Source organism: Podarcis gaigeae (assembly GCF_964106915.1).
Source record: "Podarcis gaigeae genome assembly, chromosome: 8".
Lineage (NCBI taxonomy): Eukaryota > Metazoa > Chordata > Lepidosauria > Squamata > Lacertidae > Podarcis > Podarcis gaigeae.
In genome coordinates this window covers 18,572,933-18,598,525 of record NC_139684.1, presented here as the reverse complement: position 1 = coordinate 18,598,525, position 25,593 = coordinate 18,572,933, and the positions used below count along the sequence as shown (strand labels likewise).

At 46.7% G+C, this 25,593-nt stretch overlaps 1 long non-coding RNA gene across 1 annotated transcript in view; it reads right to left on the bottom strand.

The window, feature by feature from the left end:
• Nucleotides 1-25,593, bottom strand: part of LOC310850908 — a 136,210-nt gene that overhangs the window by 28,794 nt on the left and 81,823 nt on the right. The window contains exons 3-4 of the long non-coding RNA XR_014567462.1: nt 14,482-14,558; nt 5,117-5,185 (exon numbers count right to left, since the gene is read on the bottom strand). This is a non-coding gene — a long non-coding RNA (uncharacterized lncRNA). The remainder of the gene's footprint in view (nt 1-5,116; nt 5,186-14,481; nt 14,559-25,593) is intronic.

The window sequence follows — 25,593 nt, the reverse complement described above, 5'->3', positions numbered from 1 at the left end:
GCCACAAGCCTGCATCTTTTGCCCCTGGAAGTGTTGGTGGAAGTTTTCCCCAGAACCACATTTATGTTTCCCAAGCTGAACTGGGTTAACCATGATCCCAAATCCTCCACGGAGAGGACCCAAGTCAAAAGGGGTTTCTCTAGTGCATACAACACCTGCTACGCAGCTTCTTAAAAGTTGTTGGTGTGTGCCTTCTATCAACTTTGGCTGGTGGCCCAATTGTGCCCCTGTCTGTACAGCTATTCCCCTAACTTCTGTTGTCTACATTCTGATAACCTCTAAATTAGATTACTGCAGTGTGTTATAAGTGGGGTTGCCTTTGAAGATGGTTTGGAAACTTCAGCTGATGCACGATTCAGTGGCCAGGTTGCTCACTGGGACAAGACAGTCTGATCACATAACACCAATCCTGGCCTGACTGCCCTGACTGCTAATCAGCCTCTGGATCCATTTCCAAATGCTGGTTTTGAGGTATATAAAGCATTATGCAGCTGAGGACCCCAATACCCCAAGGACCGCCTCTACCCATATGAAGCAAGCTGGAGCCTGTGATTTGAGACCCTTCTCCATGTGCCCTCTCCACAGGAGGTCTGGAGGGTAGAAATGAGGAAACACCTTCTCTGTGGTGGCTCCCCACTTGCATCTCTGCCAACATTTTTCTGATGAAAATAGGGACATCCTGTTGAAAAGTCTGGGATCAGATCAGAAACCAGGGCAGCTTAATTCTGGGACTATCCCTGGAAAATCTAATTGTAGCTCCTAGGCAAAAAGTTTCCTTTTTTTATCCACCCTTAGTTTGAAGAATTTTAAAGTATTTGTGGTTTCTTTTGATGCAGTAGGATTTGCAAGACCTGCCTTTTATTTATATAAATAGGGGGTTTAGTGTTGTTGTTGTTTTTTAAAAAAAGGTTTTATTGAAATCGGTTTAAGTAATTCCACTGTGCTTGTAAGTCACTTTGAGACATTTTTATAAGTAAAGTGACAACAACAACAACAACATTGTGTGTGCCCATATTGCAGTGGTAGGTTCAACCCCATCTATCTCCATTTAGGTGATGGCAAAAGACATTGTCCTGAAACCCTAGGGAGCTGATGCCATTCAGAAAAGACAGTACTGAGCTAGATGGATCAAACTATCTGCCCTGGTATTAGGCATCTTCACATGTGTCACTGCGTCCACACTATAGCTTTAAAGCACATTTGAGACACATTGTTTTCCTCAATGTGCCCAGAATTCTTTGGATGGAAAAAAGGTGCCTCAGATGTGCATCAAATGTTTAGTGTGTAGACAGCTATTGCCTCAAAGCAGGGCTTGCAGCAGCCTTAATCCCTGGCCTCACCTATGCTCTGTATCTACTGCATGATTGGCAGATTGAGTTTTGTGCTTCCAGGGTACCCTCTAGGCTGCACTGCCAGCATGGTCAGCTGACCTCAGTGGCCAATCCCTGCTGACCAGGCCCTATAAAGCCACAGGCTAACATATCCATCATTAATTTTGAGAGTGCCCGTGTGCTTGGGATGGCCTTCTCCCCTGCCTGTTCCTGTTTACATAGGAAATAAAAGCAGACCAAACAGCGTGAAAACCTCCCTTGCAAGATCATCCTTGAGGCTTTTATGATTGAGCCAGGCATTTTTTCTGCCCGTGCAATTGCCCACACGGGTGTACCAATTGTCAATCAAGACACCCTCAAGGGTGAGTCATCACTGACTTGGCCCAAGAAGTTAGATTCAATTGCTAGACCAGTCAGGTTCTGTACAAAGAAGAAGGAGGAGATGAGACTTTGTCCTTTGCCTCAGGTTGCAAAATGACTTGGGCCGGCTCTGGGTTTCTGACTCCCGCTTCTTCATCGATAGCAGAGTTATGTTCTGGTCTGATGCAGGAACCCACACGGCACATGACAAGGCTAGCTGAAGGTTGCTGGACCATAGGGAGCTCTGAGTGAGCAGCGTGCTCCAAGAAAAGTTGGGAGCAGACTGAGGCCTCTTGCGTCTGTCTCCAAACAACATTCTCCAGCTCCATTCCCTTGAGAGAACTTCAGAGCCTTAAAAAGCCAGCTGTGTGGCCTGAAGATGGGCACACCTCCTCAGTTCAATAGCCTCCTTCCTGGTGTGCTCCTGGAACTTCTGCACTGGTGATGTTTGGTGAGAGGCATCCTGTTCCTCAGGCTCAGGGGAAGGTGACTGAGAGGGTCCAGGCTCTGGCCATATAGGCCCTGGCGGTTTGGGAGGTTTTGCCAGGAGTTCTTGTCCAAACACCTCAGGCTCACTGGCCTCCCTGTCTTCTGTAGTCAGCTCTGAGCCCTGGCCCAGATCTGGTTCCCCTGCAATCTCTGACTCTTGTGTCCAGATCACTGCTGGTATACAGGGGTCATGACAATCAGCAGCAGAATGACTGGACAAAGTAGCTCCTGACATCATGAAATCTGCCCATCCCCTCAGCTTATCTAGTGTGTCTGAGCTGAACAACAGTCTTCTCTCACTACACTAGAACTCAAGGACATCCAGTGAAGATGAATGAAGATGAAATGAAGCTGGAAGATTCAGGACAGACAAAAGGAGGCACTTATTCACACAGCATACTAGTTAAACTATGGAATTCACTGCCACAAGATGTACAGTGGTACCTCGAGTTACAAACACTTCAGGTTACTAACGCTTCAGGTTACAAACTCCGCTAATCTGGAAGAGTTACCTCGAGTAGAGAACTTTGACCCAGGATGAGAACGGAAACCGTGTGCCGGTGGCGCAGCAGCAGCAAGAGGCCCCATTAGCGAAAGCACACCTCTAGTTAAGAACAGTTTCAGGTTAAGAACAGACCTGCAGAACAAATTAAGTTCGTAACTAAAGGTACCACTGTAATGGAAGATAAAGCTGGCAGTGGCTGCTGGACACAATGCTGTATTCTCCCTCCACTGGCAGAGGCAATCTGCCTCTTAATACTAGGTTGCTGGAAACCACAAGGTAATGTCCTGGTTTTGACATTCCCAGAGGTATCAGATTGTGAGAACAGGAAGCTGGAGTAGATGGGATTTTGGCCTTATCCATCAGGGTTCTTCTTAATGTTTTTAGGTAACCTGGAGGCTGTGGGGTAGGCTAGTAGCCAGGAATGAACCTGGGAGGCAGGTTTGTGGAGCAATCCATAAATCAGGAACATGTTAGAGCTCAGTACGACTAACAAAATGAATTTCAATAGGGACAAATGTAAGTTTCTAGGCAGGAATAGCCAGCCACACAATTATAAGATGGGGGACATCTGGCTTGACAGCAGTACATGTGAAAAAGATCTAGATGTCTTAGTAGAGCACAAGCTTAACATGGGTCAGGAGTGTGTGCAGCAGCAAAAAGAGTGAATGCTATTTTAAGCTGCATCAACAGAAGTATAGTGTCCCAAATAAGGGAAGTAATAGTACCTCTCTGTTCTGACTTGGTCAGATCACACTGTGTCCAGTTCTGGGCACAAAAATTTAGCAAGGATATTGATAAATTGGAATGTGTGCAGAGAAGGGCGACCAAGATGATCAAGGGTCTGGAAACCAAGCCTTATTAGGAATGAGAAAGCCCTGGCTCTAGTTGAGGCCAGCCTAACTTCTCTGTGGCCTGGGATCTTTAGGATGTTTTTATTTGCAGACCGTAAATTTCTCTGTGGGGCATACCAGGAGAGACGGTCCCGTAGGTACGAGGGTCCTAGGCCGTATAGGGCTTTAAAGGTTAAAACCAGCACCTTAAACCTGATCCTGTACTCCACCGGGAGCCAGTGCAGCTGGTATAGTACCAGATGAATATGATCTCACCAGCCCTGCTCCATGCTGTCAACATGGGTTTTGCCTGGCTAAAATGACTAATGTTATTGTTTATTCGTTTAGTCGTGTTCGACTTTTCGTGACCCCATGGACCAGAGCACGCCAGGCACACCGGTCTTCCACTGCCTCCCGCAGTTTGGTCAAACTCATGCTGGTAGCTTCAAGAACACTGTCCAACCATCTCATCCTCTGTCGTCCCCTTCTCCTTGTGCCTTCCATCTTTCCCAACATCAGGGTCTTTTCCAGGGAGTCTTCTCTTCTCATGAGGTGGGCAAAGTATTGGAGTCTCAGCTTCACGATCTGTCCTTCCAGTGAGCATTCAGGGCTGATTTCCTTCAGAATGGATATGTTTGATCTTCTTGCAGTCCATGGGACTCTCAAGAGTCTCCTCCAGCACCATAATTCAAAAGTATCAATTCTTCGGCGATCAGCCTTCCTTATGGTCCAGCTCTCACTTCCATACATCACTACTGGGAAAAGCATGGCTTTAACTATACGGACCTTTGTCGGCAAGGTGATGTCCCTGCTTTTTAAGATGCTGTCTAGACGAATAGATAATGTCTATTCCTTGCCTAGATGGAGGAAGGAGAGGGGTATGTATTTGAGTGTGTGTGTTGCATGGCTGGAATATAGCCTACTGTAACGAAGGCAAGAGCTGCATCCATTGCTCCACCCACTTCTGCCTCCAGCCCCACCCAGAAGATCGTGCAAGAGGGAATGTGGCCCTCAGGGTGGAAAAGGTTATCCACTCCGTCTCTGAAAGATGAAAGAAAGCTTTGCTCTTCTGGTTTTGAACCAGGTTAGCAGAACTTGTAGTTGCCAATTCTTCCCTGGCAAAAGAAAAGAAAAAAGTCTGCTGAATTTCTGTTTGCCCACACGGCTTGCTTCCACTTCTGGTGTTCCCTTCCGTAGCACTGTTTGGCCTCTTTCTTATTCTGTTGAGTTATGCCCAGCTAAGCCTTCCATAAACACCTCCGAGGTTCATCTTCCTCTGAGGGACAAAAGCGAAAAGCATGTCCTGGCCAAAGAGAGGTTGTTTTCGCAAACCTCCGAGGTCAGGGCTGACATTTGTCGTTCCAAAATTGGACAGAAGGGTGGGGACCCCCATCACTCACGGAGCTGAGTTTCGCTGGAGCACCCCATCTGAGCCTTTTGTTTCTCCTTTTGGGAAGACACAATAGGTCAGGTCCTGACCCCTGTTGTCGCTGCAAACTCTACCTCTTTTCTTCCCTTTTGAACGTGGACAACGGGAAAGTCTGTCAAAAGGTGGAGCGCGTGACCCCCCCAACCCATGGACAATAAGGTAGGTCACTGACCTCAACACGGTACACACAGTTGGCTCTTTGTTTCTAGGTCATGCCAAAGTCCTCTGTGGGTGGGTGCTTCTGGATGGAAAAAAAGGCAGAGGGGACACTCTCTTTAGAAAGGTTTGGCTTTCTGCTTTAGTCCCCTCTTGATAAAGACAAGGCATGGTTTACAAGGCAAGAGGCCTGTCGCCAGCATGCTGGCAAGACCTATTTGGAAGGCTGTGCAACATCTGGAAACCACATTGGGGAGATATAAATGGGGGTGGGGGAGGAGAGAGAGGGGTTTGGGGCTAGGGATGGACAACACTGTCTGTTTCAATTTCTCGTTTTACCAGTCTTAAGGTCAGTTCTCTACATATACACACCCGTTTGCGATTTCTAAAATAGGTCTTTGTGAAAATTCGTCACCATACACACATTTTTGCAGGCAGTTTCCCCAAATGCAATGCATTTTATATGTTCTTTTTTTACGCACACTTTCCCTTAATATACACATTTCTGGGCCCATTATTTGGTTGGAGAACAGCAGCACAAATGCAGAAGAGTGAATTTCTCATGAAAACTGCATTTCCATTTGCACATTGTCTCAGGAAGTGTGAATTAGGTAGGTTCATATTAAAATCCTAACTGAAACAAATTTCTCCTCCCTCCTGAGCCCAGGTACATCTGTTCAAACTGTGGAAGAATCCCACAGCAATATCATTCCTAGGATACTTCTAATCTCTGGCTATTTTCACCAAAGATTCAATCGCATACCAGTAAATTCAGCTTACCCAGTAATCACTGATTGGGAGGTCTTGAGCAACAACCCCACAAACTCCCAAATACTGAACTTTCTTATGTAAGGCAAGTGATAGAGAAACACACTGGAAAGTACGAAAGAGACCCTGCAGTAGCAGTAGCTTCTTCTTCTTCTTCTTAAGTGCGTTCATAGTATTTTGTGTTTATGATGCTATCAAGGTGTGTGTCCAGGGCGGCTGTCTACCAGCTCCACCTGGTACACAGGCTAAGACCCTACCTGCCTGCAGACTGTCTCTCCAGAGTGGTGCATGCTCTAGTTATCTCCCGCTTGGACTACTGCAAGGCGTTCTACGTGGGGCTACCTTTGAAGGTGACCTGGAAACTGCAATTAATCCAGAATGCGGCAGCTAGACTGGTGACTGGGAGTGGCCGCCGGGACCACATAACACCGGTCGTGAGAGATCTGCATTGGCTCCCAGTACGTTTCCAAGCACAATTCAAAATGTTGGTGCTGACCTTTAAAGCCCTAAATGGCCTTGGTCCTGTATACCTGAAGGAGCGTCTCCACCCCCATCGCTCAGCCCAGACACTGAGATCCAGTGCTCAGGGCCTTCTGGCAGTTCCCTCATTGAGAGAAGTGAGGTTACAGGGAACCAGACAGAGGGCTTTCTCGGTAGTGGTGCCCACCCTGTGGAACACCCTCCCTTCAGATGTGAAGGAAATAAGCAGCTATCCTATCTTTAAAAGACATCAGAAGGCAGCCCTGTTTAGGGAAGTTTTTAATATTTAATGCTGTACTGTTTTTAACATTTGATTGGGAGCCACCCAGAGTGGATGGGGAAACTCAACTAGATGGGCGGGGTATAAATAATAAATTCTTCTTCTTCTTCTTCTTCTTCTTCTTCTTCTTCTTCTTCTTCTTCTTCTTCTTCTTCTTCTTCTTCTTAAGGTGGTCTCACATGTGATCCTACTTCCAGTATGGTTTGTGCCTGCAAAAGTTTTGGGGCAGTCACGGTGCTACATTTCCAATCAGTAACTTCCAGCTGAATCCCTATATATATATATATATATATATATATATAACCCATGAAGATTCTGGTCCTTGTCCCGCTTTTGTTGCTCTGTAGCCCCTTCAGACAGGAATAGCGCAGTGGCGTTGGGCAAGCATCTAAAGCAAGTTATTCCACTGCTAATGCAGTGTTATTGTGTCAATAACATGTCAAATCAAGAAGAGTATGTCATCATAGGCAGAGGCCCATCTAGTCCAGCATCTTGTTCTCAATGTGTCCATACTGAATGCTCCAGAAATGCCATGAACAGGGCTTGAGGTCAATGGCAACTCTCCCCACTTGTGATTTCCAGCAACTGGTACAGAGACATTCTGTCTCCAACACCAGCAGCCCCACTAGAGGGGGATAATTAGAAGCAATTCCTTTAATAACAATAAAAAAAGAGGAGGAGAAAATGCCCCGTATTTCTCTACATTCCTAGCTCTGCCCCTTTACTGCTGGGCTCTTCTCCAAAGTCCACCCCACGTATCAGATTTTTCACTTTCTGGAGTCGGCAACCCAGTGACATCATCCAGCCTCACCTAATTACATCACCGTAGAGGCCACACCTGGAGATTCTGGCAAGCTCCCCAATTGCTGCATCTTCAGATTCAGTGGGTATGAGACCTCATAGAGAGACAATTCCAGCTCAGGGTTGTTGCCTTCAGAGAAAGATTTTATTTTATTTTATTTTTGTAGTGGGGGGAGGCATTTTTTCTACCTGCAGAGGACACATCTCAGGCCTCATGCTGCGACTGCACCGATGCAGCCTCCTGAGGTTCTCTGAGATGCCCTATCACACTATCTAGAATAATGGTTGATGCTGCCACTTGGCCACACTGCCTTGGCAAAAGAGCCCTGGGCTGGGCTGCTGTCAACATCTGGCATCCTTGAGCAGCTGATGGGGCCTCAGAAACTTGGCAGGGCCAACAGTGGGACAGGAACATAGGAAGCTGCCTGGTACTGTCTCGGGCAACTGATCCATCTAGCTCAGCCTGGGCTATGCTGACTAAGAGAAGCCCCCCAGTGTTTCAGGCAGAGGACATTCCCGGTCCTACCTGAAGATGCTGGAGTCCAAACCTGGGACCTTCTGCATGTGCACTTATCACTGAGCCTTCAAAGGCATAGGAAGCTGCCTTATACAGAGTCAGAATAATGAAAATCTAGCTCAGTGTTGTCTACACTGACCGGCAGCGGCTCTCCAGGATTTCAGGGTCTATCGCAGCCCTACATGGAGGGATTGAACCGGGGACTATCTGCCTCAAGAATGGGTTGTAGGGCTCTGTTCTAGGGGCGGGAGAGGATCCTGGCTCAAAATATACCCCCCACACCACAACTGCTTTGAGCTGCTTTGCCTCAAAGCTTCACTTGGTGCCCTTAGATCTCCTCATCAAAACTGAAGCCAGGGGAGGGAATTCCTTATGAGAATTGCAACTCAGAGTGACCCCCCTCCCTCCTAAATCTCAGCCTCGCCCTGGGCAGCCCTATAAGTCACTCCGGCAGCTGCGAAGAAACACAACCTTGCTACGCTCCACTGTCATAAAAACACAATAGCATTTGGCTGTCCGAGAAGGCAAACCCTAACCCTCCCTGGCTCCCCTGAGGTTATAAAAAGGGGGTGGGTTGTTGTTGTGGGTTTTTTAAAAAAGCCTCCAGTCCTCATTGTGTTCCCCACACTGCAGTTTCCCAGGAAACAGGCCCAGTCCAGGATTCCTTCCTGCTGTGGTCCTTGGCAAGATACAGTATTGTAGGCGGCTGCTTCTCTTCTGTTTCCAGCTGCCTCCCATGTGCTCCCAACAGGGCTGGAGAGGTGGAGGTGGAACTGACACCATCTGGAATCTCCCCCCACCCCACTGCAAAGGGCTTCCAGAATATATGACCTGATACATTCAGTAGCTGATGAAGAGAGGCAGGAGGAGAGGATATAGGGATACCCACTGCACACACATGACATTGTAGCATCCTCAGTTGCTGCTGCAGCAAGAAGTTGTACGGTCACATCTTCATACCATATGCTTAAAGAACATGGCTCCCTCTGCTGCAAGAATTATGAGAACTGTAGTTTACCTCTCATAAAACAGCACCTTTAACAAACGAAGAACATAATAGCAGTGGCGTAGGGGGGGTTGTCAGCACCCGGGGCAAGGCAAGTAATTTGAACCCCCTAACCCGTGGATTTGCGCACCCTAACCCTAACCCCCAGATGTTGCGCCCGGTGCGGCCGGCCCCCCTGCACCCCCACGCTACACCACTGCATAATAGCCTCCTGGATCTTATGTTCATACGCAAGCAGAGAGTTTTCTTTTGCACTCAGTTCCTCCTTAGGATCTTCCTAGGAGGCATCTGGTTGACTGTAAAGGATGCTGGCTCTTTTTACAATCTTATGTGATTTCTGAACACTCATACACTTATGAACTCCATGCAAGTAGAAAACTAGCACAGCAGGGAATTTTTTCCCCTTGGGTGCTCATTTTCTACAGACGGTGGGTTTTTCTCACATTCAAAAATGGTCATCTGACACCTGCAGCCTGAAGCACTATATATAGGATTCTACCAAGCTCTCAGGACCACCACACAGCCTTTTAAAGACCCAGCTCCTTTTGTACAAATTAATTTACTTGCCTTTGTTTTTTGGGGGGCTGGGGCTGTTCCCAAGTCACCCAGCTGGGCACTTTAAAAGCTGAGGAGTCATTTAGCAGAGGAGGCATCAGCTAAGCAGCTTTGTCCGGCTTTCCGACGGGTGCCGCCTGCCCGCTTTTCCTCCTCCAAAAACACCCTTCCAGCAGCCCTTGGGCCAGATGCTCTCTTTGTCATTTCTTTCTCACCCTTTGTTGCTTTGCAGAAGATTTATGGCCTCTGGGCTGTGTTTTTTATTTTATTTTTTGCAACAGCACGTGCTAATTTGGCCCCAGCGGGTCAACGTGATCTGCCTCCCCCAACTGCACCCGAGACATGTTATTGCTCCAAATCTTTCTAGCCTCCAGATGACCAGGTCACAACAGCTTAAAAGCACTTGCAGTTTAATGAACTCAAGATTTATTCAAGTTTCTCTGGAGGTGACCTGAGAACACTGAGGGTTCTGTACAGGGGGCTGACGGCAGGATGTGCAAGCTCTATCCCTTTTGCAGTCCTTTTAACCGGTTGTCGTAGCAAACAGAATCAAGGCTGGCCAGAAGTGTTGTGCTGTTGGTGAGAAATCCCAAGCTTAAGACCTCTCTGCCCTCCCCCTTCACCCCTGACCATGCTGGTTGGGACTGATGGTAGCAGTAGCAGCAGCTCAATAAAATCTGGAAGTCTCTGTTCAGCATGGCTGATATAGAGCCCAGGAAGACACCTTTACCAGGCAGGCTAATTTGCCTATTAGTGGCTATCTAAAGAACTATCTTTCCCAAGGAATGTTGGAAACCACCTTATACTGCATCAGACTCTTAGCCTCTCTAACTCAGTTTTGTCTGCACTGACCACCAGCAGCACTCCAGGTTAAGAACGTTAAGAAGAGCCCTGCTGAATCAGTCCAAAGGCCCACCTCGTCCAGCATCCCATTCTTGCAGTGGCCAACCAGATGCCTATGAGAAGCCTGCAAACAGGACCCGAGTGCAACAGCAGCTCTCCCCACCTGCAGTTCTTGAAAACTGGCATGTTGTTTTCTGGAACATACACATTTCATGGAAGTTTTGTCCCAATGTATATGTTTTTGTACACATCACTTGGCTGGAGATCTGCATTCCAAAATCCAAAGAAGTGCGACTTTTGAAATCAACTCTGGGGTTGTGGTGCTCATCTCGCTCTATAGGCCAAGGGAGCCAGCATTTGTCCACAGACAGTTTCCAGGTCATGTGGCCAGCATGACTAAGCCGCTTCTGGCGAACCAGAGCAGCACACGGTAACACTGTTTACCTTCCCGCTGGAGCGGTACCTATTTATCTACTTGCACTTTGAGGTGCTTTCGAACTGCTAGGTTGGCAGGAGCAGGGACCGAACAATGGGAGCTCACCCCAACACGGGGATTCGAACCACTCACCTTCTGATCGGCAAGCCCTAGGCTCTGTGGTTTAACCCACAGCACCACCCGCGTCTCACAATACCAAAGAGATATCCATAAAAAGAGATTTCTCTGAATCTTGAGACTTCCCCCCATCCCTTCCATGGGTCCTATTGCCAACATTTCCAACTGCATATTATTTCACAGTCTATATTTTGTATCTATCCGTATTGTCCATAGTATTTGTTACATTACAAGTGAAGTTAAAATCCTGCTAATGTTTTCATCTGCTTACAGTGGTCTGCTAACTAAATTATAAATTTTCCCCATTCTTTCTTAAACTTTCTTAAAGTTTTTGTTTCAGAAACCAAGAAGACAAAGAAGTGCGCCTTTTGAAGGATGGATGTTTCAAGTTCTCTTCTTGTTTAGCTTTTTAAGATTTGCATTGAAAGGCAAATTGAATCAAATTTCTCCCCTATCCCTACCTACAAGGGGAAGCAAGCCACTCTGAATGCTTTGTGGAAGGCAACCTCTATGAGACACTCTGGTTGTGGGATCCCCACCATCAACACCACTGCCCCCACAAAACACGCACACACTCCTGGGCATCCATTGTTGGACTGATAAAAGGAAGCACTTCTTTTCATGAAACGCATAGTTCAACTATGGAACTCACTCCCACAATAGACAGGGATGAACATTGGCTTGGATGGCTCCCAAAGAGGATTAGAAAGTTTATGGAAGTATATTAAAAAACCAGAAGCATTTTTACTGGGCACCGTAGGGGATGACATTAACAGAAAGGATTGTAAATTGTTTTTATATGCAATAATGGCAGCAAGAATATTACTGGTACAGAAATGGAAACAAGAAGAATTACCAACAAAAGAAGAGTGGCAAATGAAATAAATGGACTATGTAGAATTAGACAAATTAACAGGATGGATTCAAAACCTGCAGGACCAGAGATTGTTAGAAGACTGGAGTAAATAGTTGAACTATCTAAAAAGCAATTGTAATAAACAGAAGATCCATTATTGGCTAAAGCTTATTTTCTTCCCGGTTGGGCTGGCACCTTTAACCTTATTAGATACCTACCAATCCAGATGGAAAGCTACACTGCTGGAAAAGCTTAAAGGCTTGGGGATCCCACAGCAGACCCTGATAGCGACAGGCTTCGAGAAAGCTAGGACTATAATCCGCCAGCGTATCTGGGACGTAGAATTACAATGCCACATGAGAGAAATGATCAAACATCCGGCAATAAGGGACCATGGAAGAGGTTTCTCTCCAGCTAACTATCTGTCAGGTCTTCAGATACCCAAATACAGACGGTCTTTTACCCTCGCCAGATTTAACGTTCTTCCTTCTGCCTTACTTCAGGGCAGATTTGAGGGTAAACCGTACACAGCACGGGTCTGTCCTTGTGGCTCGTTGTAAGTTGAAACTGCTTCACATGTACTATTACGTTGTCGTCTTTATGAGGATATACGTTTGACTTTTATCACACCTGTTTTGCAAAAGTCCAGGAAAGAATTGGAATACCATAGTTTAAAACTACTGCTAGAGGACAAGAATCCCAAGACTACATTAAATGTAGCTAAATTCTGTGCATCTGCAATCAATCGCAGGAAGCAAGTGGTACCACATAATGTTCAAACCCCTAAATGTTAATTACAGGGGACACGCTAACAATTAATTTTAATTTTTATATTTAAAGCCTTATTATATTCATATTGTCCCTTGTATTTCTGATATTTTTTTTATGATCTGTGATATTGTGTGTGTTGATGCTGGTCTGTGACCGTATTAATAAATTCATTCATTCAATTGTAATAAACAGATTACGCTAGTAGAACTGCAAGAAGTTCTGTAAGGAGGATTATGTGAAATATTGCAAAGAAGATTATGAAGAGAATTATTAATTAATGATAATTAAAAGTAATGCAGAAATTAAGAAATGCAGAATAAGCGATAAAGAACGCAAAATCTTCAGAGGTTGTTGATGGAAGTCTAAAATATTGTATAAGATAAGAATTTATGTTAAATGAGTGTTGGAAATGATATGTTTAAAAACCACTAAAAAAGTATTTTAAAAAAGAAAGTTTATGGTAGTAAATGCTGCTGATGGCTACTAGCCACAATGACTATGCTCTGTCTCCACAGTTGGGAGGCAGCAATAGTTCTGGATGTGTTGCTGAAAAGGGGTAAGAAAAGGGTGTGCTCGGGTCCTGCTTGCAGGTTAGTCACTGTGAGAACAGAATATAGGGCTAGATGGGTCAATGGCTTGATCCAGCAAGGCTGTTCTTATGTTCATATGTTAAGCTTATTCCGAGTCCCGTGGCACATAAGAGGTAAAGAATATGACTCACTGACCCGGTTGGAGTTTGGATGTCAACAGATAGAAAGCTGGGAAGTAGGGGTGGGGGGTGGGGGGGTAGGAGAGGCTCAGACTGGCAGCGAGATCAATGAAAAGGCTTTTGGACATGCCCCATTGATGCCATACCATCCTGTCCCCATCTGTCACCCTCTCTCTCCTCCCTCAACCCATGAATGGGCACCGGGGGGGATGCGTGCATCACAAAAGAAGAGGTTCCAATTATGTTGTCATTTTTCCTCTCCACTTGCAAGATCCATCAAGTGGGGACAGGGACCGTTCCGTGCCATGCCCAGCTTTTCTCAGGGTACCTCGGGACATGTAAGCTGCCTACTTAAAGCAGCAGGACCAGTCCAATTACGGGAAAGACAAAAGGGGAGGAGGAGCCTTCCAAGCCCTGTGTTAATTGAAGTGGGGTTTCGCGCTAATGAGGATTGAGTACAAGGAAGCGCGGGGTGGGGGGATGTTAGGGAGCCATTGAGGGCTTGTTCCCCCCCTCCCCGCCCAAGGATCCCTCAGCACTTCCCATTCCCCGCAGCCTCTGGCTCAGATTTTGACAAAGCCCCTTCCAAGCAAGAGGCCAAACGGTTGGTTGGCGTGCCAAGTGAAATTCCAGAGAAGAAAGCTGACCACTGTGCTAAAACAAGGGCTTCTATTTAGAACACAGGATGCTCACTGCTTTATACTGAGTCAGACCGTTGGTTCGTCTAGCTCAGTAACACCTACACTGGCCGGCAGGATATCAGAAGGGGGTCTCCCTCCCACCCCTACCTGGAGATGCTAGGCTGGGGATTGAACCTGGGGTATTTTGCATGAGCACTGAGCTATGGCCCTTTCCTAAAGCACTGGGTGGGAAGTCAATTGGCAATCTTACATGTAGGTTACAGCAGGGGTAATGTGCTTAAAGCACTTTCCGTGCAGCAAAGTTCTGTGTGCCCGATGCTATGCTATCTTTCGCCAGTAGGGGGAACAGTTGTATCAGGTTGGCTGAGAGTATGAGAGTTTGTCTTTTAAGGCAAATTATCGTGGAAAGCAGAGTGTGGCGGCGGGGTGGGGGGAAGGGAAAAGGGAGAAAGATCATGTGTTTTTAATTCTATGTGAACATTTAAAACTGATCAAAGCTCGAATGGAAGCTGAGTTTTAGCTTCATTTAATTTCTGTCCATGCTTTCAAGCATCTTACAATCAGGAAAGTTATTCATGGTCATGTAGACAATCATACTCACTCAGCCTTCTGTGCTGGTTCATGCAAAACGGCACCTTCAAATGAGGGGTGTCCATCCACAAGCCCACCTGAGCATGCCTAAGGGGAGGCAGAATGCATTAGATCATTGCACTGTAAAGATTTTCTATTTATCTATTTATTTGGGCTTTGCTTTTTATTTTATTATTTTTTAAAAAGCTATTAAATCTCAAAGATATGCAGTAGTTACAAGAAGTTATTAAATACACACATGTAATACCTTTTGATATGCATATATTAATACTTTCCCACTTAGAAAAGCTATTATACTCATCAACAGTTATGTTATATTTATTCCACGTAAATTCAGTTAAGGGATTCCACTTATCTTTAAACTTTTCTCTCTCTCTAGCCTATCATCGTTCACTCTAATCCATTCTGGAAGTTTATACTTCATTGCTACTTTACCATTTTCCCCCTTAACCCTTTTTAAACTGATTTGGGTTTTTTCAATGTCAAAATTCCAGCTTTGCCAAAGTGGTCGTTTGCTACTGTGCCCACCAGGGGGCAGGATGACACAAACAAGGATAGATTGTTACCAGCATCCTGTGACTGGCTGGTTCAATGGAATAATTCTATCCCATTTTACAACTCAGAAAATTGCCGACATGTGAAATTCCACCCAACCATTACTCTCTCTTCCTTGTTTTGATAGTGCTTCCTCAGCCAGATATTGGCTGTGTACACCCCATACATTTAAAGCACATCCCCCCTCCTCCAAGAATTATGGGAACTTTAGTCTGTTAAGGGTGCTGGGAACGGTAGCTCTATGAGGCTCAAACTACAGTTCCCAGGATTCATTGGTGTCATGTGCTCTTAATGTATGGTCTGTACACAACCTTCTTTGCTGGGCCACTTCCAACAGCTTGCAGCTGCTGTTGTTCAAGTTAGGCCTGGTGTGACCTTTCTCTACCCCATCTCTTTGATTTTTTCTCCTGCTCCCATATCCCCTCAACCCTCTGCTCAGGTTTCCCTCAGGCCTTCTATCACTTCCCATTAGTCAATGCCTATACGGCAGGGGTGAGTAAATTTTGGCCCTCCAGATGTTGCCGAACCGCAACTCCCATCGGCACTAACAAGCCTTGCCGACATTCAAACTATGGTACACCTTCTCTCCAGCCACCATGCCTCTGCTCCGACTACCTATTTCTTAGGCTCTCAATCTTCTGGAATCCCCTTTCTATGCAGACTCTCAACGTTCCTTCTCCCCCAAGCAGCCCCACTGTCCAGTTCTGCAGGCACCTGAGTGTCACACACAAAAGCTGTTTTTGCAGAGAGCTGGTGTAGGCTGACCAGGCCTGATGTGTGGTAAGCTACACCTGCCTGGAAGAGCTGGCTAGCTGGTTAGAGGGCCATCTCTTCATTTTATTTTTTGGCCACCTCTTTATTTTGTCGCCTTTGGGGTTCAGCACAGCTGGGAGGAGCTGCAGGGAATTCATTGTTGATAGCCACAATTACTTGCATGGGCGTGCTAAAGTTTTTTGCATTTGCCAGCTGCCACCATGCACCATGCAGTCACAGCCCATTTGCATCTGCAACAGGCAGGCAGGAGTGGTTTTTATTCAAGCTGAGGCCAACCGGAAGTCTAGCGATGTTATAGGGAAAGAGGAAACACAGGCCAAATGCAGGGCAAGGGTTCCAAGTGTAAGTATTGGGAAGGGACTGTGGCCCGGTGGTTGAGCACCTGATTTGCATGTAGAAGGTCCTGGTTCCATCCTGTGCATCTCCAGGTAGGGTTGGGAAAACCACCCTGCCTGAAACCCAGGAGAGTTGCCACTAGCCAGTTATGTACTGAGTTAGACAGACCAGTGGTATTCCTGTGTTGCCATCTGTTCAGGGAAGGACCATAGCTCTGTGGCAGAACATCTGCTCTGCATCATCATCATCACCTTTATCACCATTATGTATTGAATTTTTATACCACCCTTCATCCGAGGATGACAGGGCAGTTTACAATATATAACACAAAAATGCATAGCACAGTAGCAAACAATAAACCTGCCCCAACACACACACACACTTACTTTAAAAGGCCATAAATAGTTTAATCAGCCAAAGGCTGATTTTTTTGCCTGGTGCCTAAAGATTTATAACAAAGGCACCAAGCAGCCTCCCTGGGTAGGGCATTCCACAAGGAGGGAGCTACCACAGAAAAGGCCCATTCCTGTTTCGCTACCTCCAGACCTCTTGTGGTAAAGGTAAAGGTAAAGGGACTCCTGTCCATTAGGTCCAGTCATGACCGACTCTGGGTTGCAGCGCTCATCTCGCTTTATTGGCCGAGGGAGCCGGTGTACACCTTCCAGGTCATGTGGCCAGCATGACTAAGCCGCTTCTGGCGAACCAGAGCAGCGCACGGAAATGCCATTTACCTTCCTGTTGGAGCGGTACCTATTTATCTACTTGCACTTTGACATGCTTTCGAACTGCTAGGTGGGCAGGAGCAGGGACCAAGCAACGGGAGCTCACCCCATTGTGGGGATTCGAACCGGCGACCTTCTGATCAGCAAGTCCTAGGCTCTGTGGTTTAACCCACAGTGCCAACTGCGTCCCCTTAGACCTCTTGTGGAGGGGCACACAAAGAAGGGCCTCAGATGATGATTGCAGGGTCTGGATTGCTTTAAATGGGCAGAGGCGGTTCTTAAGAAGGTCCCTGGCACCTCCAGGTACAGCTGAGAAAGCCCTTTTCTGAGATCCTAGAGAGCTGCTGCTTGTAAGCACAGTCAAAACTCAGCTGGGCAGAGCAATGAATAGGCTGAACTGACAGGAGGCATGTTCTTGTCCAAAGCCAGTGAGCCACCTGGGGCATCTTAAATGGGTCTGACTCAGCCCTCCCTCCCTTCCTCTTGCAGACGCAGTGTTAGTCTCCCAGCCAATCCACCCACCCTTCCTCTCCCCACCTGTCTTTTCTTCTGCAGCTGCCTCCGTTTACAAGACTTCTGGCTCCCCAAACTCTCCCTGCCTGCGCGGAAAACCCATAAGGGGATTTGAGTACACTCTGCTCTTCCGGCTGCCCGGAAGGAGCAAAGGGTTGAGCTGCTGGGAGGAGAGAGGGGGCTGCTGGGGCGGGGACAGGAGAAAAGCAATTGAGCAAAGCAGAGGCATCTGCTGGAGAAGCGGGGGTGGGGTGGGGGGAAGAAACTGCAGGACTTTAAAAAAAAAATTGCGCCTCACATTTCCTCCTCTAAATTATGAGAGCTCGTAAACAAGAGGGAGCCCCAGCCCTCTGAGGTTTGCCATGTAAAGAGTCAGCGGCCCGCAGATGCCATAAGTGTGGTGTGCCATTTGCAGGCGATGGATTCTTTAAAGGGTATTTGGGGGTAGGGTTTTTTTCCCCCTCCCCCTTTTATTTGTGCCAAAGGTTGCTTCTGGTCTCTCATCACTTCGTCCAATGACATTAATAAAATACTTACATGCCTTCTGAGGCTAAGACACTTGCCAATGGCCCACCTAGTTCAGCATCCTGTTTTCACAGTGGCCACTGACCAGATGCTTGTGGAAAATCCTCAAGATGGGGACCAAGCACAAGAGCAGTCTGCCCTCCTGCAGTTTCCAGCAACTGGATTTCAGAAGCAGCCATCGAGGCAGAGCATCGCAATCATGGCTAGTAGCCACCAATTGCCTTCTACTTCTGAGATCTCCTGCAGGCTGGTCTTTTATTGTGGGTGTATTCTGCAACCTACCTGTGACACGATGATGGTGAATTAATGGCAGAGTTATTCCGCTTTAATTTGTTTCTGTGATGCAATTGCCACCTATCCATTACAGTTTTGCCCTCTAGATAACCTATCCAGCCCTTCAGGTATTTGAAGAAAACTATCACGTGGTCTTTTTTTGTGAGCTTTCCAAAGGGGTTGAAAACCCCTAGCTATGGGTGTTTGTTGAGCATTCATCCTGATTTGTATGCAGGGAGAGGAAACCACAGCTGGCTCTTTAAGGAGCATTCATTCTGAGTTGTTTGCTGGGAGGTTAGATGACATTGCACCAGAGCAAATGTTAATGTTTGATGTCGTATTGTGTTTTAATTTGTTGGAAGCCGCCCAGAGTGGCTGGGGGAATTAATTCATTATATCAAGGCCCTTCTAGACTGGTGTCTTATTCCTGGTGTATGCATCTGAAGACCAATTGCTGGAAACATCAGGAGGTGAATGTTGCTGTCATGCTCGGTTCCTGTTTGTTGGTTTCCCACTGGGGCATTCCATTGGTCGCTGTGAGAACAGGATGTTGGAATAGATGAGCCATTGGCCTGATCCAACGATCACAATCCCGTCTATTGCTGATGTTCAGGGTGTATCCCCCATGCACAAGAAGAAAACACTAGCAAGCTTTGGAGAACCCCAAGAGTTTGAAAGAGAGCAAGATGTATATGAACCCTAAGTGAGAGGGAGCTCTCCAGCAAAGGCCAATGAGAAATGAAAGTGCTGTGTTGCCACAGAATGCTGACTGGCCGTTGTGTGTGTGTGGAAGGAACAGAGGGGAAGAGGAATTGAATGGCTAGAATCCCAAAGCACAAGGACTCTATGCCGCAACATTTTGTTGCAGGCTCCCTCTAGCAGACAGTTCTGTCACATTCCATCACACTCGTCCCAAAATTCCATCACACTCCTACATGACCAAGAAACTGAGCTCAGAAATAAGAGCAGCATTCTCGGCTTAATGATGGCTACCAACTTTAAAAGAGGCCAGGCAGGGTCTTCCTGTTATATACCTGCTGGGATTCACAAGGCATCTGACCCTCACCTGAATCTCATAGCTCTCCTGACGAGTGCTTTGGTCTGCCCACTAGATACCAGGCCCTCAAATTAGGCCCCAGTGTTTTTGTTACAATCCCCATCTCAATTAAGTAATCAATTTTAATCTAGAATTTAAATTCTCAAAACTTTCTTAGTTGTTAATTCAAGCAAGTAAACTACTGCTCTCACTTCATTACAAACAGTATTTCTACCTGCAACACATTTGAAGAAATTTGCTCCTCTTCCTTTCACAGATATTTTGTTGCCATTTGCAACTGTAGCTGCCTCTGATTAGTTATCATTTTAACTCTTAGGGAAAATAATTAGCATCACATGTCATATTCATGAAAGTTGCTGAACCAATTAACCAACTAGAAGGGTTACTGTTAATAGCACCAGTTTTCCTATAACTTGATATTGCTGGAAAGTTCCGATGAACTGCAAAAGCATTTTTAGTTTGCTTTCTGTTGCCACCCTGGAACTTTTCTTTATTAGGGCCACTTTGTTTTGTACGATTTCTTGCAAATGAAGGAAAACAATGTTTCTGCTTGTATATGTTGATAACATAATTTTGGTTACTGAGGACAAACAAGTCCTTGAGTCTGTACTCTGAATGGTGACACCAGGGACCTAGAAGGTGCAGGGCTTATCAGTCCAACCCCTGCACAGTCTCATCAGGGCTGACCTTAAGGCAATTGGAGCAATTTGGCCAAATTGGGCTCCGTGTGCCGCTCCTAAGGGGCCCCCCAACCAGGGCAATCTAGATGGATTTTATTTATATTTATAAGATTTTGCAGACTTTGGCTGTGAACTGGGGCCCTACAAAAATAAATAAATCAAGTTGTGCCCCACTGCTTCAAATTGGGCCCCACTGGCTAGCCCTGAGTCTCATAGTTGCTGGGCCTGAGTTGCCTTGCCCTTGCATGAAGTCTTGGGTTTACAATTTTGGGAGAGGGAAGACAGCGGCACTCGGGAGCAGGCAGGCTGGTGAGGCCCCCTAGATTTAGATGCCCTGGGCTTCAGCCTACTTAGCCTATACATAAATCTGGCACTGGGTCAAGGCGGTGGCCGCCCCTCTGCCACCACCATCGCTGCAGCATCAACATCTCAAACGTGTACTGTAGTATTTATTTATTTATTTAGCCACGCCCCCCAGATTGGTTGACCCAAAGAGTGACCCAGCTGGGGACTCCCTAATGTCGCGGGGGCTAGCCACACCTCCCATGCAGAGAGGAGAGCTCCTGGTGAGCCTGCAAAAAGGAAATGGCTTTGGGTGGGCAGACGTTCAGGGGCTGCAAGAGATTGCTTTTTCAAAATTGCCCGGGGCACTGTTTGAAACCAGCCCGGGGGCCGCAAGTGGCCCCCGGGCTGGACTTTGGACATGCCTGATATAAGAGAAGGGTATCAGTGGCTGCTAGTCATGATGGCTGTGCACTGCCTCTGGAGGTGGAGACGTTATGCCTCTGAATACCAATTGCTGTGGGGAGAGTTGCTGTTGCACTCTAATACTTCTTTCAGGCTTCCCTTTGCAACTGGTTGGCCACGGTGAGGACAGGATGCAGGTTCCCAGGAGGTGATTGCAATTCATCTCTGTGTGCAGAAACTTGCAGGACTCTTTGTAATATTTAAGGGTCTATATAAGGCCCTTTCTGCACATAGCCACATACATGCAACCTGCTGTGCGGACAGGCATTTAACTAATTATTTGGAGGGCATGAGTTATTTTGGGGTGGAGTGGGAGGAACGAAAGAACGAGAGCTCTTTATTGTGGAGCAGCTGTTGTTTTGAAGCTCGGTGGCTGATGTGAGATCACATTGCTGCCCCCTGACGCCGCCTTGGAGTTGTGTCTCCACCTCTGGCTGTGCTGAGCGCCATAAACCCATATTGGGGTCAAACTCCTGGTGCCACTCCACCATTCAGTGGGGAGCTGGGTACGAAGGCTTTGCAAAACAGGAGTTCATTCCTTGGGGGGGGGGTAGAATTTGAACTGCAGGACAGCATCAGCAGAAGCAAGGCCCCTATCTTTGCTTGGAATGCCACTTAAGGCTGCAATCCTAAACACACATAGTAAGGAGAAAGCTCCAATGAGCAAAGAAGAACTTGCTTTTAAGTAAACATGCAAGGGAGCATAAGAAGCTGCTTTATGAACCTAGCTCAGGTTTGTCAACACTGACTGGCAGCAGCACTCCAGGATTTCAGGCAGGGGGCATTCCCAGCATTACTTAGAGATGCTGGGGACTGAACACAGTACATCCTATATGCAAAGAGACGCTCTAGGTAAAGGTAAAGGTACCCCTGCCCGTACGGGCCACTCGTGTCCGACTCTAGGGTTGTGAACCCATCTCACTTAAGAGGCCGGGGGCCAGACACTTCCGGGTCACGTGGCCAGCGTGACGAAGCTGCTCTGGCGAGCCGGCACCAGCGCAGTACTCGGAAACACTGTTTATCTTCCTGCTATAAAGTGGTACCTATTTATCTACTTGCACCTAGGGGTGCTTTTGAACTGCTAGGTGGACAGGAGCTGGGACTGAAAGACGGGAGCTCACCCCACCGTGGGGATTTGAACCGCCGACCATGCGATCGGCAAGCCCTAGGCGCTGAGGTTTTACCCACAGTGCTACCTGCGTCCCAAAAAGAGACACTCTAGCACTGAGCTATCTTGCTTGACATCCCGCGCACCCACGCATTTGACATTTAGAAGTGTGCCATCTCTTCTGAGGTTCCATGAAGACACATCCTCGACAAGAAGCCTATCAACGGCAGAAAAACATCCCTGGAAGAGACAGCTTGCCTATCACCACTGTTCTTTCCGATGCAACGCTCAGCCTAAGGGGAGCGCTTGGGGCTTGTTTGGAAAAACCGCTGCTTTAATCCACTGGCTGGGTTCCGAGCCTGGAGGTCAAACCTCTTACTGGCTGGCCTCCCCAGAGCCACATCACAGGCTTCCAGGCAGTTGCAGCTGCTGTCAGAAAGGGAGAGAGGAAGACCTGTCTCCATGCCAGCAGCTGTTGCCAGGTCAAATGTTCAGGACTAGATTCCTCCCCACCCTGCTCTGGCTCGGCTCTGGTTTCGTGTTGCCTTGGCTCCTGTGGTTCAACCAACACCCCCTTTCCTCCTGGTGGAATTAAGCGATCAGATGCAGTCAGCCAGGCGGCCTTAGCGTGCCTGGTAGATGCGTGGAAGGGAGGGGAGCTGCTGGCACCGCTTTGTAATATTTGCTCTTTATCATTTTATGCATTGCTTGTCAATGAACCCTGGTGCTTCTCAAGAGAGCGCTTCTGGGCTGTTGCTCTTTTCCAATGGGATTCAACCACGTACCCAGAAATTCAGATTGCACACATAAAGTTGCACTAATGGAGTGGTACATAAATTCAGAAATGCAGGGTCCCTTCATTATAGTCACAGCCACACCCCCTTATAGGATTATACAATAATCTTATAATTATAGTTACAATGAATGCAGCTCTCCTTGTGTTGCTTTTCAGCTATGTTGTTGTTGTTGTTTAGTCGTTTAGTCGTGTCCGACTCTTCGTGACCCCATGGACCAGAGAACGCCAGGCACCTCTGTCCTCCACTGCCTCCCGCAGTTTGGTCAAACTCATGCTGGTAACCTCGAAAACACTATCCAACCACCTCGTCCTCTGCCGTCCCCTTCTCCTTGTGCCCTCCATCTTTCCCAACATCAGGGTCTTCTCCAGGGAGTCTTCTCTTCTCATGAGGTGGCCAAAGTACTGGAGCCTCAGCTTCACAATCTGTCCTTCCAGTGAGCACTCAGGGTTGATTTCCTTCAGTATGGAGAGGTTTGATCTTCTTGCAGTCCATGGGACTCTCAAGAGTCTCCTCCAGCACCATAATTCAAAAGCATCAATTCTTCGGCGATCAGCCTTCTTTATGGTCCAGCTCTCACTTCCATACATCACTACTGGGAAAACCATAGCTTTAACTATACGAACCTTTGTTGGCAAGGTGATGTCTCTACTTCTCAAGATGCTGTCTAGGCCTGTCATTGCCCTTCTCCCAAGAAGCAGGCGTCTTTTAATTTCGTGGCTGCTGTCACCATCTGCAGTGATCATTGAGCCCAAGAAAGTAAAATCTCTCACTACCTCCATTTCTTCCCCTTCTATTTGCCAGGAGGTGATGGGACCAGTGGCCATGATCTTCGTTTTTTTGATGTTGAGCTTCAGACCATATTTTGCGCTCTCCTCTTTCACCCTCATTAAAAGGTTCTTTAATTCCTCCTCACTTTCTGCCATCAAGGTTGTGTCATCTGCATATCTGAGGTTGTTGATATTTCTTCCGGCAATCTTAATACCGGCTAGGGATTCATCCAGCCCCGCCTTTCGCATGATGAATTCTGCATATAAGTTAAATAAGCAGGGAGACAAAATACAGCCTTGTCATACTCCTTTCCCAATTTTGAACCAATCAGTTGTTCCATATCGAGTTCTAACTGTAGCTTCTTGTCCCACATAGAGATTTCTCAGGAGACAGATGAGGTGATCTGGCACTCCCATTTCTTTAAGAACTTGCCATAGTTTGCCGTGGTCGACACAGTCAAAGGCTTTTGCATAGTCAATGAAGCAGAAGTAGATGTCTTTCTGGAACTCTCTAGCTTTCTCCATAATCCAGCGCATGTTTGCAATTTGGTCTCTGGTTCCTCTGCCTCTTCTAAATCCAGCTTGCACTTCTGGGAGTTCTCGGTCCACATACTGCTTGAGCCTTCCTTGTAGAATTTTAAGCATAACCTTGCTAGCATGTGAAATGAGTGCAATTGTGCGGTAGTTGGAGCATTCTTTGGCACTGCCCTTCTTTGGGATTGGGATGTAGACTGATCTTCTCCAATCTTCTGGCCACTGCTGAGTTTTCCAAACTTGCTGGCATATTGAGTGTAGCACCTTAACAGCATCATCTTTTAAAATTTTAAATAGTTCAGCTGGAATACCATCACTTCCACTGGCCTTGTTGTTTGCAGTGCTTTCTAAGGCCCATTTGACTTCACTTTCCAGGATGTCTGGCTCAAGGTCAGCAACCACACTACCTGGGGTATACGAGACATCCATTTCTTTCTGGTATAATTCCTCTGTGTATTCTTGCCACCTCTTCTTGATGTCTTCTGCTTCTGTTAGGTCCTTTCCACTTTTGTCCTTTATTATGGAAATCTTTGTACGAAATGTTCCTTTCATATCTCCAATTTTCTTGAACAGATCTCTGGTTCTTCCCATTCTATTGCTTTCCTCTATTTCTTTGCATTGCTCGTTTAAGAAGGTCTTCTTGTCTCTCCTTGCTATTCTTTTCAGCTATATTTTACCATTTTAAGGTTGCCTACACAAAAGGCAGAATTAGGGCTGCATGACTAGTTCCCCCACACTGGGCGCCAAGCCACGGGCGGTGCTGCAGGGCATTGCAAATATGGCATTGTGCATGCACAAATGGAAGGTAAGAGGCGACCCCCTGCCCAAAAATTGGCCTTGTACAGGGCGCTGCTGAAATTTGAAAGATCAAAGTCCACCCCTGCCTACACACACACACACACACACACACACACTTGGGGAGGACTTAGAACATGATATCAAGCAATGAAAAGATGTGACCACTTTAAACTTCCTTTGGGTGTCTATACAGGCCTTTCTTAACTACTGATATAGAAAAATAGGGGTGGTTGGCTTTTGCAGCCCAACTCCCCAAGGGACTGAGTCCCCTAAGTCCATGATTGGTCAAAGATGAATGGATGGAGGCAGGATGCAGTGAAAGCAAGGCAGATCTTTATTTTTCTGTTGCAACAGAGTTTCCTCCCTTCCTAGCAAAGGAGGCAAGAGAGACCCAGAACCAAGAAGAAACATCTCTTTTAAGGATTTTCATTTTGGAATAGTCCCCCTCTACAAACAGTCAGAAATTACATCACTCATAAGGTGGGGTTACTGTGGCTCAGGCAGGACAAAGTGTGATACTCCTAAGGATTTGGCAAGTTTTACATCCATGCAGACACAGTTTACACAAAACATTAGTATTTGATAAGACAATCAGGATACTTCAGACATCCCTCAATGCAGAGCATCTGGGCAAACAATGACAATTAATACAAAGGAGGTTCATAGATATAGGAGAGGAATCCCTTCAGGAACTTCCCTGATTGCTATCTGCCTACCTGTTATCAGGCAGGGGGGATTAAGGAGGCAAAGTAAATATTTAGTCTTTAGGAAAGCCAAGATGGCTTTTGGATAGCTCTCCTGTACTATTTTAGACATGTGGTTTATATACTTATGTATGTGTGTTTACCTTGTGCAGTTATCACCATTTATTCTATATCTGAGACCTCAGAATTCCTATAATGCTACAAATGTGGCATAGTGGTTAGAGTCTTGGGA